This window comes from Fundulus heteroclitus, unplaced genomic scaffold, assembly GCF_011125445.2.
Source record: "Fundulus heteroclitus isolate FHET01 unplaced genomic scaffold, MU-UCD_Fhet_4.1 scaffold_129, whole genome shotgun sequence".
Taxonomy (NCBI): domain Eukaryota; kingdom Metazoa; phylum Chordata; class Actinopteri; order Cyprinodontiformes; family Fundulidae; genus Fundulus; species Fundulus heteroclitus.
In genome coordinates, this window is record NW_023396541.1 from 489598 (window position 1) to 502277 (window position 12680).

A 12680-nucleotide genomic window follows, 5' to 3' on the forward strand; every position below is an offset into this window, starting at 1 on the left:
TCGAGCACTAGCGATCTTTTAACAGCAAAACCTGCACACACATAGAATAAAGGAGTGACAGCTTCTTTTCAAGTCCAAGAATTTAATAACAGAAATAAAATGAACCAGAGAACATCACTATGTAATGCTGTTTATCTGAATTAACACAATATTTCAATTAACAAATCCTCTCTACTAGGCTAATGAAACTTAACTAAACTACTAAGCAAAATGAAGATAAAAAGAAGCTAAGCTAAGGAACTATTTACATGCAAAACAAACAAAAGACAAACAAGAGTGGTTGATCATAATCAGAATACTTCAGTGAATCCTTGTTCACTGAAGATCTGATTCCAAAAAGCATGGAATGGAGTTAAAAAAAACACACATTTGGCATGTGTTTCAACTCATTAACAATACAAAGCCCAAGTTAACCAGAACATCATTTTGAGTAAATAATATTCTGAAGACTGATTTGCTCAGTAAAATCATTTAAACCCTTACGACCGAGTTTGTTAATGCGATTCTCCCTCCGGGCGTCTGAGGTCGCTGTAGCAAATCGGTGGCTAAGAGGTTACAACATAAAGTTATCAAAATTGCCTTTACTAATATGTCCAGGACAGGATGTTAACGAGGCTAATAGCAGTTTGGCTAGCAGGCTTTCGGCACTAACAAATAAAGGCTTTAGCTTTATTTTTAGTCATAATGAGTGGGCTGGATAACGTAAACATTAATGTCCCATCAATGTATGAAACCCTTGTGGAGATAACCTTGCTGATAAAACCATAAAATACACTCAAATGATACTAGCAGTACCATAAACTGAAGGCTAGCGTGAGCTATTTCGTTAGCCCTTTGTTGTAAGGATTATGTGTCCAACGGTTTACAAAACATTTCCCAAAAAACCTTTTACTTCACCCTCAGCTCCCTGTCTAAACCTGTCCTTTGTCTCGTGTCAGTTCTGTCCAGTGTGGCCATTCATGGAAGGAGCGTTGAAAGAGAGAAGTTTTTGGCTTGTTATTGGCGGGCTAGCGTTAGCTCTGCAGCAGCATGTGGGCTAACCACAGCATGTGGAGGGAATGGAGGCCTGAAGGTCCTCCAGGCAGCCTCTGACCCGGTTGCAGTCCGATTTAAGTAGATTCTCCTCGTGAGCATTCAACATGGGCTCTGCTGCTGGCTTTCAGCGGAATCTGGGGTTCTCTTTCCTGTATAGGATGAGAAGAAATACAACAAAACTGTTTTTGGCATGCAGGATCCTTCTTCCTGCATCTGAATATGAGGTTAAGACAGCAAACTTAACTCTGGTCTGCCCGGACATGTTCCCCGGGCGACGAGAGGCTCTCTCCAGATGCTGGATGTACGTCGGCCAGGCCTGATCAGGGCCTCATGGTCCAGGCCTTCTTTGTCTGCTTCAGGGAGAGGTGGTCTGAGAGAGCTGCTGTAGAGCTGGGATGGGAGCCCCCCCCCCCCGAGGGCTCCAGCCAGAGTAGCAGTCTCCTGAGAAGTGAAAAGCTCTTCAGAAGTCTGAAGAGATGTGCTGTGACTTTAGCTGTAGGGAGTGGTCACAGCTGACCTCCTGCTGAGAGAAGGGAGAGAGGTCGCCGTCTCTGACTGTGTGTCCTTTGCGGAGTGGGGTTCCTTTGTCAAACTCTTCCACATCTCAGAATTCAATCTGAGATAAATTATTCATTATGGTGTTATTATAGCATAACAGCTCTCCCTTAGAGATAGGGTGAGGAGCTCAGTCATCCGGGGAGGACTCAGAGTAGAGCCGCTGCTCCTCTACGTCGAGAGGAGCCAGTTGAGTTGTGGTTAGGGCGCATGGTTAGGATGCCTCCTAGACGCCTCCCTGGTAAGGCGGCCCAGGGGAAGACCCAGGACACGCTGGAGGGACTATGTTTCTCTGGCCTGAGAAAGCCTTGGGATTTCCCCCGGAGGAGCTGGACCAAGTGGCTGGGGAGAGGGATGTCTGGGCCTCCCTACTTGAAGCTGCTACCCCCGCGACCCGACCCCGGATAAGCGGAAGAGGATGGATGTATGAATGGATGCTATGTGTCTAAAACTAACTTCACTTCGGTCTAATACAAGTCTTCGTTATGTTTGTATGTTCAGCACACTTTGCTGAAGTGGATTCAGGTCCTGGTTTTCCAACAAACTGATTTTTAAAAACACTTCTGTACCAACACTGTAAGGGGCGACCACAATGCTGTCATTACCCCTAATTTTATTTCACTTCTAAATGCGGTCTCGTCTGATAAACCTATGAGCACCGTCTGAAGCAGCAGAGGAGAGAACTGCTGCCCTGCTGCTGTGGACTTCTGTCCCACTGTGTCAAAAGGCGGCGCCAGAATTAAGCCTTTGGTCAGCTTGACCGCACCTGTTCAACATCCTGCAACGCAAATACTTCCACTAGCCACAATACAATAATAATGGGTTTGTGATGGAGTGTTGCATCCAGAAGAGAGGTGCGGATGGAGGGGGCAAGAGCATGTGTCGTGTTTGACCGGTTTTCATGGTTGTAGCCAATCAGAGTGAAGTCAACTAGGCAGTGCCCAATCCTTTTACTGAGAAGGGAAATCTGGTCAACTAAAACAGCCCCCTGCAAAAAGTGACTATTTCCTTGTATATAAAATTCTTCAGATAATTTACATTAGCAGCAATATCAACCACATGAAATACTTTATTTAAGGATGTCATGGCCCCTTTAAATGTCAGTATGACAGAGCTTTATTAGTGCGACCATCGGGTACTGGACAATAGAGCCAAATGGACTTTTCATCATTCAGAACATCTTAAAAATCTGCCTTCATAAATTGGCTTTTAGTTGTTATTGAAGATAAATATTTACCATTTTTATGTGAATATATTTTAGTTTTTCATTGTAAATCTTACTTTTCTGAATGAGTAACATTTGATTTTGTGCTTTTGACTTTACCTGTGTGCTTTTAAATGAATAATTGAAGATAAACAATTATTGTAATTTAAAGAGTAATTATATTTTGGCTGTGTTTTGATGATCTCCTCTTATTTTTATTTTTATTCAGGTCACAAGGGTGCAAAAGCTGTGTGTTGCATTTTGCTGCGGTTAGGTGCTATTTGAAAGTCCGATGGAATGATAACAGAACAAGCTGTAAATGGATCATATTGAGCATCACTAACAGGAACTTTTATCTTCGTACTCATCAATAAGACTGCATTGTAACACTAAATGTCTGTAACAATGTTAATTTCATGCATTTTGTGCAACGACATTCATTAATAAAGGTCATTCAGTACTGTGTATGTTTGTGTGTGAGTGAGTGAGAGAGAGAGAGACTGGCAGAGGTGGAAAAGTACAACATTTATGCACATTTATAAACATACCGTTTCTATGATGGAACTTTACTCAAGTGCCATAAACTAAGTACATAAATCTATTCAAGTGGTAATGTATGTTCCGCACGTTCCTAACAGAGCACTTCACTCTCAGACTGCAGGTCTACTGGTGGTTCCTAGATTCTATAAAAGTAGAATGGGAGGCAGATCCTTTAGTTATCATGCTCCTTGTCGTAGTTTGGGTTTTGTTTTAGTTTAGTTTTGCACTTTGCTTTATTTAACCAGTTCACCAGCCTGTAATCAAGCTGCTCAGTTCACATTTCAGTCACCAGCCAGTTCTGTTCAGTACTCAGTCATCAGCCATTAATCAGTGACCTCAGTTCACATCGCAGCCACCAGCCACTACCCTATCAGTTTGTCTGTCACTCCCCTGTCACCAGTCACTAACCAATAAGATCTGTTCACCTTTCAGCCATCAGTCACCAACCAATCAGTTCGGTTCACTTTCAGTCACCACCCTTCCTTTGATTAATCCCACCTGTTGCCAGTAATTAGTTTTCTACTTGGTTCACCTGTTCACTCCCCTATTTATGCCTGCCTCTGTCCACTGCTCAATGCCAGATTATTTTGAGCCTTTCCGTGAGTCTAATCCAACGTTCTCTGTTTTCTGGAAGAGCTGGAAATACCATCTAGGACTCCTCTCACCATTGCACAAAACCAGGAGAAAAAGACTCAGTGACAACTTCTTTCCCAGCGCTATCACTGTAACCAAACAAAATAAACCTTTCCACCTGAATCTTACTTATAGTGCAATAAATGAAGCAAATTCTGCACAGTTAACCAAATACTCTAAGTAAAATTTACTGATTCATATAAGGTTTACAGTATTGACTGCACCTGCACTGACTCATGCTGCTACTGCATATATATATATATATATACATACACACACACACACATTGTCTGCACCATCAACACCAAGTCAAATTCCTTGTAAGTGCAAACCTACTTGGCAATAAACTTGATTCTAATTGTGATGTTATTGGTTTTTAATGTTGTGCTAGTATTGCTTTTATGCTTGTTGTAATTTGCACCAAAGGGAGTTGCACTCAATTTTTGTTGTATCATGTAGAATAACAATAAAGGCTATTCTAATTCTAGACTGGAGTTACAACATGGAAGCTCTTCACTGGATGGGTAAGGGAGGATGAGGTTATTATGGAGTACAAAGCACACTCCCGGGGGGAGGCATCAGCCATCTTCTATGGTTTGAGTTGGAGCAGCAGCTAATGTGTTTCTTAGAGGAAACGACTGGATAAACTTGTTATGAGAGCCAGCCTTGTCCTGTGATTCCCTCTAAACCCAGTGCAGGTGGTGGGAGACGAGAAGACATTGATAAAAAAAAAATAACATAATGCAAAATATCTCCCATCCCATGCATGGTTTGGTTGCTGAGCTGAAGAGCACTTTCAGTGACAGACTAATGCACTGGCCCGACACACTACTTCTTGCCCTTAGACAGACAATCTGTCAATAGGCAGGAAGAGAACAGCCAGTTCTGTGCACCGCGAGAAACAGCGATGAAAACTAACGAAATTCATCAAAAATTTAGAGTATGCCTAAGAATTATCAAACTAAGGCCATACAAAAAGACACTTTTATAGGTAGTGGCTATACTATATCTCATACTATACTGTATGAGAAGGAAATCGTTAAACCTTATTGTCACATTTAATGTGACATAGCATGAAACATGATGCACCGATTTTGACTATTTTAAAGATGATTAGTAAGCTTCATGTGTTGAAACAGTGTGCCCATTTTGATTAGCATTCTCAAAGGATTGTGGGATATGCACAGATTTGTTGATAACACAAAAATCTTAAACATTTTAGTGACAAAGATTGAAATACAGCCAAACAGAGTGTATGAAATGTTAGAAATTATCAAAGAAATATATCCTCAAATACTCAGTTCTGTATGCAAAGGACACATTTTTGGTGATTTTCCTAAATGTTATGAGTCAGACAAAGGCACATATAGGAATTTGCACACTTTTGTTAATAAACCCCTCCCACCTATGTATATCATTACCATATTTAATATATATTTATTTATATTTAATATACTGTCTAAGGGCTGTGACTTGACGGTATGTAGGAGGTTTGGTGAAAATCCAATTTGCAATTTTGGCATAATAAACCTCTCAAGATCATAGCACCTCCTAGAGATGGAGGGTCAACAAACTGCAAAATATGTCCACAATTTTATTTGTAGCTTGTATTATCAAGGATATGTTAAAATCTTTAATGGTTTGTGAAATATGACCAATTAAAATTTAAGGCTAGCAAGCAGATCCAGTCTAAAATGTAGGAGGAGTTTTCTTTAATAGACTTTTCCTTTCCTGTGACTTTGCCAAAAAAGTAGCTAGTCTAAAATCAAAAGGGATATAAACTTCTTGAGTATGTGACTTATTGTTTGACAGTTTCAAGCCAAAACGCATTGTCTTTAAGAATAGTTCCCCCTGGATGTTGTAGGGTCTTGAAAAAGGGTAAAAGCAACAAATCCCAATAGGGTTCCTTGCCACGCTGTAGCAGGTGAACGGCCTTGCATGTCTCATCCGACCACTCCGTAAGCTCTGAAACCTGGTGGGTCAAATCAGTACAACAGCCTGCCACTAACAACAATCAAATATGCTGTTTCTAAGCAGTGTGATGCTTGGGGTGAAACCCCACTGAATTTTTACTTACACAGGACAGGTATATGATGTTGTAATCTATTCCAGTTCTGGCCTTCTCTTATTGGCTTCCATGTTAGCAGGCTGCTGCTCTTTTGCTAAGATAAAATACCAAATGCTACGTTCTGTTTTGGGAACCCTTGGAACTCTCATATGATTGGCTCAGGAACCAGGGAGTAAACATGGGCTATACTCTGAACCAAAGTTGTTTCAGACCGTACCTCTAGGTTTAAAAGGGTAAAAAACACTTGAGTTTGACTGTTCTAGTTAAACTGTTTTAATAAATAAAAACCTACAGAAATAGGTTAATAGATTATATTGAAGCCTTAAAGCAAATAAAATGGGATTCACAAATACAGAACAGTGAAGTTTTTTTCTTTTTTCCCATGCTTTCCAACTTGCTTTTATTCTGTTTTCTTTTCCTCTGGTTTGATCATGTAAAGCACTTTGCATTGTGTTTGTACTGAAATGTGCTATACAAATAAATTTCTTTGCCTTGCCTTCATTAAGACATTGTTGATGTCTGATCAGTCTGAAGACTAATTGTTCATGTGGAATGCTACTTCCATCCTGGGTGACAAATGAGAATTATTTCTTACTTATCACTTCTTTAACTAAATGATACAAACAATTTTTCCACAGCAATAGATAGTAGAAAAGTATTTTATATTTAATCACCACTAGGCTGCTGATTTTTGTTCTACTGCTGTTCAGGATTGTATCAAGATTTTTATTTCTTCTCTTATAGCAACTGTGTTCAAAATATTAAGTTTGAGAAGTTAGTAACCTCAAAACATTTGAGCTTAGGGCACCAAAATGGCTAGCACCACCCCTGTAAGTAGTTATGAAACCTTCATAATCACACAGTGCAGACAATACTGACATATTATAAGGAAGATCTGAGTCTTTTATCACTATTCTAATTCTAATGTAAAACCCTCAGGTCCTCTATTGAAGCTGTCGGACAAAATGGTGAAGGGGCAGCTGGAATGAGGAACCTAACACTGAACAAAAATCTAACCAAAAGTCAGATTAACCCAACAAAACCTGACAGAAACTGAAAATGAAGTTTATTGTTCTCCTTTCCAGGAATATCCAGTTGAAAAACACATCCTTTCCAACTAACAATAACTGATTTTCAACTGGAATAAAACAAAGTGAAATGCTCAGTTTTACTGTCTGGCAGTAGCTCTGAGCAAACCGACTGTTTTTTTCCCTTGAGGTTCCTTCCTTGATTTGAATGGGAAAAACAATGCCAACAATAGGGATCTTTCTTGTGATTTGTGCTCATGCAGCCTCAGCTGGTATGTCTTCTTTATTTCTCTAATTTCTAACCAGTTCAAACCAGCTGTATTTACAGAGCTAAATACATGCAGGTGGACCATTTGGGTGACTTATAAAGGCATCTGGTTTCACTTGACATAGTTAACTTGAGTATTGGAGGAAAGGATCTTGGATAAAAATGCACGCCACACTATATTTGTATTTGGGTTAAACTGTGTCTGGCATATTGCCAAAATTAGAAATATTCTGTCCAGGGGTGATGCTGAAAAACTAGTCCATGCATTTGTTACTTCAAGGCTGGGTTATTGTAATTCTTTACTATCAGGAAGTCCACAAACACAGTTCAAAGTCTTCAGGTGATCCAAAATGCTGCAGCAAGAGTTCTGATGAAAATAAACAAGAGGGATCATATTTCTCCAATTTTAGCTTTCCTTCACTGGCTTCCTGTTAAATCAAGAATAGAATTTAAAGTTGTTGTTTTAACGTATAAAGCCCTTAATAATCAAGCTCCATCATATATCAGAGCTCTGATTAGCCCGTATGTTCCTAACAGAGCACTTCGCTCTCAGACTGCAGGTCTGCTGGTGGTTCCTAGAGTCTTGTTAGGAACCAGATAACAGCCCACAAGAAGGAGAGTGTAGGGTGCAACTAGGAGATGTCTGCAGCTGATGTACAGTGTTTAAGCATAAAAGCAGAGGTTTGAGGGTAAAAAGATCGAATCAGCACTGGCGGGGTATTCCGCAGTATTGCTGTGAGTGTTTATGGGAGACTGTGGCTTGATGGGTTGAGTAGTTGTCTCACAATTGGAAGGTTGTGAGTTTGATTCAATTCTCCTTGTCGCATCTCAATGCGCTCCTGGGCAAGGCACTTAACCCCAAGTAGCCTACCAAGCTGTGTATCAGTGTATAAATGCGTGCGCGTTAGTGAGAGCGATTGGGTGAATGTGGCTCTAGTTTAGAGTGCTTTGAGTGGTCAGTATGACTGGAGAAGCGCTTTATAAATTCAGTCCATTTATCCCTAAAATGTCTTTGTACTTGGTTCCATATATTAAATGTTTTGGTTTATTTACATTCACTGACTCTATTGCCTTTGTTCTCTCTCATCAACAAATCCTCAGCGTCAAGGGGTGATATTTTAGCAATCGACAAATCTGTTTATATAATATATATATATATATATATATATATATTACACAGATTAAATAAATGGTTATTGAGATATATGATCATAAATCCCACACAAAAGAGTCTTTGGGAAATTTTATTGTGCTCATTTGTGACATAAAAGGGGAACCATGGCGTTACAGTGGCTGCTACAATGGCTGACAACACAGACAACAGGGAGGTGTCTTACTTTTTTGTAGAAATTGCTCAATCAAAAATCATATCAGCGGACCGATAGTGACTCATCATCCCGAGGAAGCAGAAGAGCACACTCAGCCGTTTCGGGAGCGGCTGCTTCTATGTTCAAGCTGCCAGAGCTTCCCCAGGTGGTTAAACAAGAAGCAGTAACAGCAGACAGCCTATTTCTTTAGATTAGAAGAAAATACCTGGTTTATAATTTTGAAAATGTACATTGGAATATTTAGATAAACATTAATTCCAATACATTATACTTAGCCTTGATAATTTATTAAATGTGTTTTATTACAAGTAGACTTGCACCACCTGTGAAATCATGGCAAGCGTGACAGAGTGCTGTCAAGACGTTTATCAAGTTGTAAATGCCCTGACTGACTATGAACATCTTTTTTTTCTCCAAAACAAATGCCTGACATAAACATCAAATAACACCCTTAATTTCCTACTGTATTTTTTGACATTTGGGACGTGTAGATAGCATACAGTGTGCGAAGAAACATGCAGATGCAAATCAGCTGGCTCAGAATCTGCATGTCTAACCACCAGCAAGTATATGTTAATATAAGTATTTGCTAAACTACAAAAGTATTAAATAAAGTAGTATTATACATGTTCGTTTCACTTCCAGTGCCCAGGCAGGACTTGCATGATGTTCTAATTACGGTTGAAACTTACTGAGTAAGCAACAATTTTGAGCTCTTTCATTTTTTCGAACAGAAAGGTTGTGTCAGGAGCCCTTGACAGTTTTGCTTCCCGATGTATTTCTGCCACTCACCAACGTTTGCATTGGGCACACATGCACACTCAGGTCAGTTTGCCAGATTCGGAATAACTTGAGCCTGACAAGCGTTTATATTCCGATATGCTTGTTTACATGGCACATTTTAATCTGCCATTTATTCTGATTACTTTTGTCCATGTAAACATAGCTATTGTCTTCCTTTGATTCTGCTTCCTCACAATAGCAAGTCACTACAGTCAAGCTAATAGTTGACTGTCCTACTTTCTGTTTTGTCAGCGACTGTAGAAGCTGTCAGTTTGTGCGCCAGGGTTCCCTAACCCCTTTTACGTCACAAAGGAGAACAATAGAATCGCATAAAAAGGGCATTTATAGAATCTGCATAATATTTATATCAAAACAGTTTTGTTTCCATTCAGTTTTAAACCTTTCATGTCACAGGCACTTTAAACCGGGCTGTGTTGCTTTCTCGCTTTTAAGAAAAAAAAGAACTGACTCCCTCTGTCTGTATTTTAACACTTTTTTTCATCAGCTCCAAGAACATCAGCACAACTTGGCACCACCCAGCATCTGAATGTTGTATTCAGACAAGATCACACTGAGAGCAATGACCTGCTAATGCAGAATAATGTCCATCCTTCAGAAGGTAATACTTAACTGAGATGGTTGAACTACAAACCTGATATAAGCAGGGAGGGATAACACTGCAAAACACGACTAAAAATAAGTAAAGTTTTCTTGAACTTAATGTATTTGTCCTTGATTTGAGCAGCAAGTTTAAATGATCTGCCAATGGAATAAGATTTTTGCTCCTAAAATAGGAGCAACTCATCTCCATCATCTTATTTCAAGTGTAGTTTATCAAATTATCTTATTTTAGGTATAAAAAAAATCTTTCCACCGACATATTATCATCCATCATATCATTTCAAGAAATTTTTAATTATTTTTAATTCAGCTTTTGCAGTGAAGGAAAACTATTGGGAAAAATGTGCACATCTGAGAGGGCCTTAAATTTCATTGTTTAAACCAATAAATTAGAAAGTTTAAAAATGAAGATATGCTTGCCGATTTTTTAAAAGACCAGATAACCAGATCAGTACATTTTGACAAGTTTGTGTGATAAATACCCATCTTCATTGCATAAATATGCATAGCTGTACTGGAATAGATGTTGCAGCAATGTTAATTCAGTAGTGTTTCCCTGTGCATAAATCTATTTCTAGTTGTTTGGTACAAAGCAATCATGACGGCAGTTCTTATTAATAGCCAAGAAATGAGCAGGAGTAAAAGGGGGGAGACATGCAGGTTGAGAATCAAACCTCAGACGGCTGTACTGTGGACTAGCCTCTGCATGTGGCGCACTGACCAAACGACACGTGCACCACAATCCCCACCTTACCAGTATTTCATTTTATATGTCGTAGTTTGATTACAGAATAAGGTAACATGCAGCACTGTTCTATATAGTAGATATTATTTGTATAGTAGATGATGTAGGTCAGAACAACTGCAAAAAAACAGAAAAGTAAATGATTTGAAAATGTATGTTTACTGGGTTAGACACACCAATAAGTTGTTCTTCTTACCTTTTTCTGCTCTCTCCTGAGTTCCTCTTTTGAGTTTACTGATTTCACTTTAAGTTCATTTTGACTTTGGACTGGCGCAAGGCCTTTCCTAAACTTTTTTCTTTTTTCAGATCCTGCTGTTGGACTTGATCGTTATGCTGGAATCATCATTGGTGTAGTTGTAATTTTGGTTGTGTTGGTCATCATTCGCCTCATTGTTGCAGGTATGAAACATTACTGAGCCGCTGGTCACTGTGCTTGTAGTTTGTGAAATATGTATGTAGATAAGATAATCTTTATCATCCCAAAATGGGGAAAATGATTAGTTTCAGTGGCCAGATGGGTTAAAGACAGCTCTACCTAACATAATTTTATGGAGGACAAATAAATAATCAATAATAAACAAGTGAATAATAGGAAATTTTTCGAATGATCATTAATTGAAATTGGAGACATGTAAAAGGATTATGTTACCGAGTAATTTTTATTCCACAGAAACAAGCCTCTTGCTCTGTGCTTCAAAGTCTGTCATTTAGCGCTAGGGCTGGACGGTATAAAAAAAAAAAGCATATTGATAAAAGAGAAATCATGCTTGATCGATATCGATAACTATGAACAAATTCAAAACATATATTTTAAGATCCACACGATTGCTTGGTGCCTTGGAAAATTAAGAGCATGCATGTGAGTACAAGATGTACCCTCTGATTATCTTTAGAAGAAAACAGAAAAAAAATGTTCACTGGAGAGTTTGGTTGATGGCATGACATGTTTCGCTCACTACAAATTGAAAAAAAACCAGACTGTATCACTTGGAGTGTTTTGCGTCACATTCGTAGTTATCTGATTGGCTCTAACCTGATGACGCTGACCTTGTTAGTCCTGCCTTTGAAATCAGGCTCTACCACTCCTTACCAGACTGATAGACCGTGTATACGGCGTAAGTCAGTCTGGCTGGCCAGGCTATAAATAAGGTGTGTTTAAACATGGTAATGTGTGACAATAATTTAATTTCGCTAAGTTTCATCATCATGACACATATTTCTTAATCCTCTCAAACTTCTCTCCTTTAATTACTAGGAACACATTTGTTCTTGTTTGTAATATCAACCAATCACGGCTCTTAAAAGACAGTGTCACACCTAGCAACGGGGTCAACCACACCTCCTCACTAAAAATCTGTCATTTTCCTATCTCACAGTAACTCTTAGCAGTGATCTGAATCACCCTTAAGCTAAGATGCCTTGGTAGGAATTTTTAGCCGAAGGTAGAAGCTCTCTGAGAAGACTCTGAGAATCTTTGTGAAAACAGGCAATGACTTTTTTTCTTTCTTGTAATTCGGACTAACAAACCAGTTTTGCTCAGTTAAGTTTGATTTATCGCACAAAAAAAAGAAAAACAGCTGTGAAATCTCAATATTGACTTATTTTTAGGAGAAACCCAAATACCAGTTCTTGCAGCGTTGATTAAAAGGTTTAAGTCTGATCTAAACCCCACCGCTATCCAGACACAGTTGTCTTGCAAATCACACCATCCTTATTTCACATCCAGCAGCTCTGTTGGTGTTAAAATGAAAATCCTGAAAATGGTAGCAGACTACAGAGCCAAATATACTATTCGTCATTTGGAACGTCTTAAGTATATGCTTTAATTTGTTTCCTAGCTGTAACTGAAGAATATTTATTATTGTTTTTTAT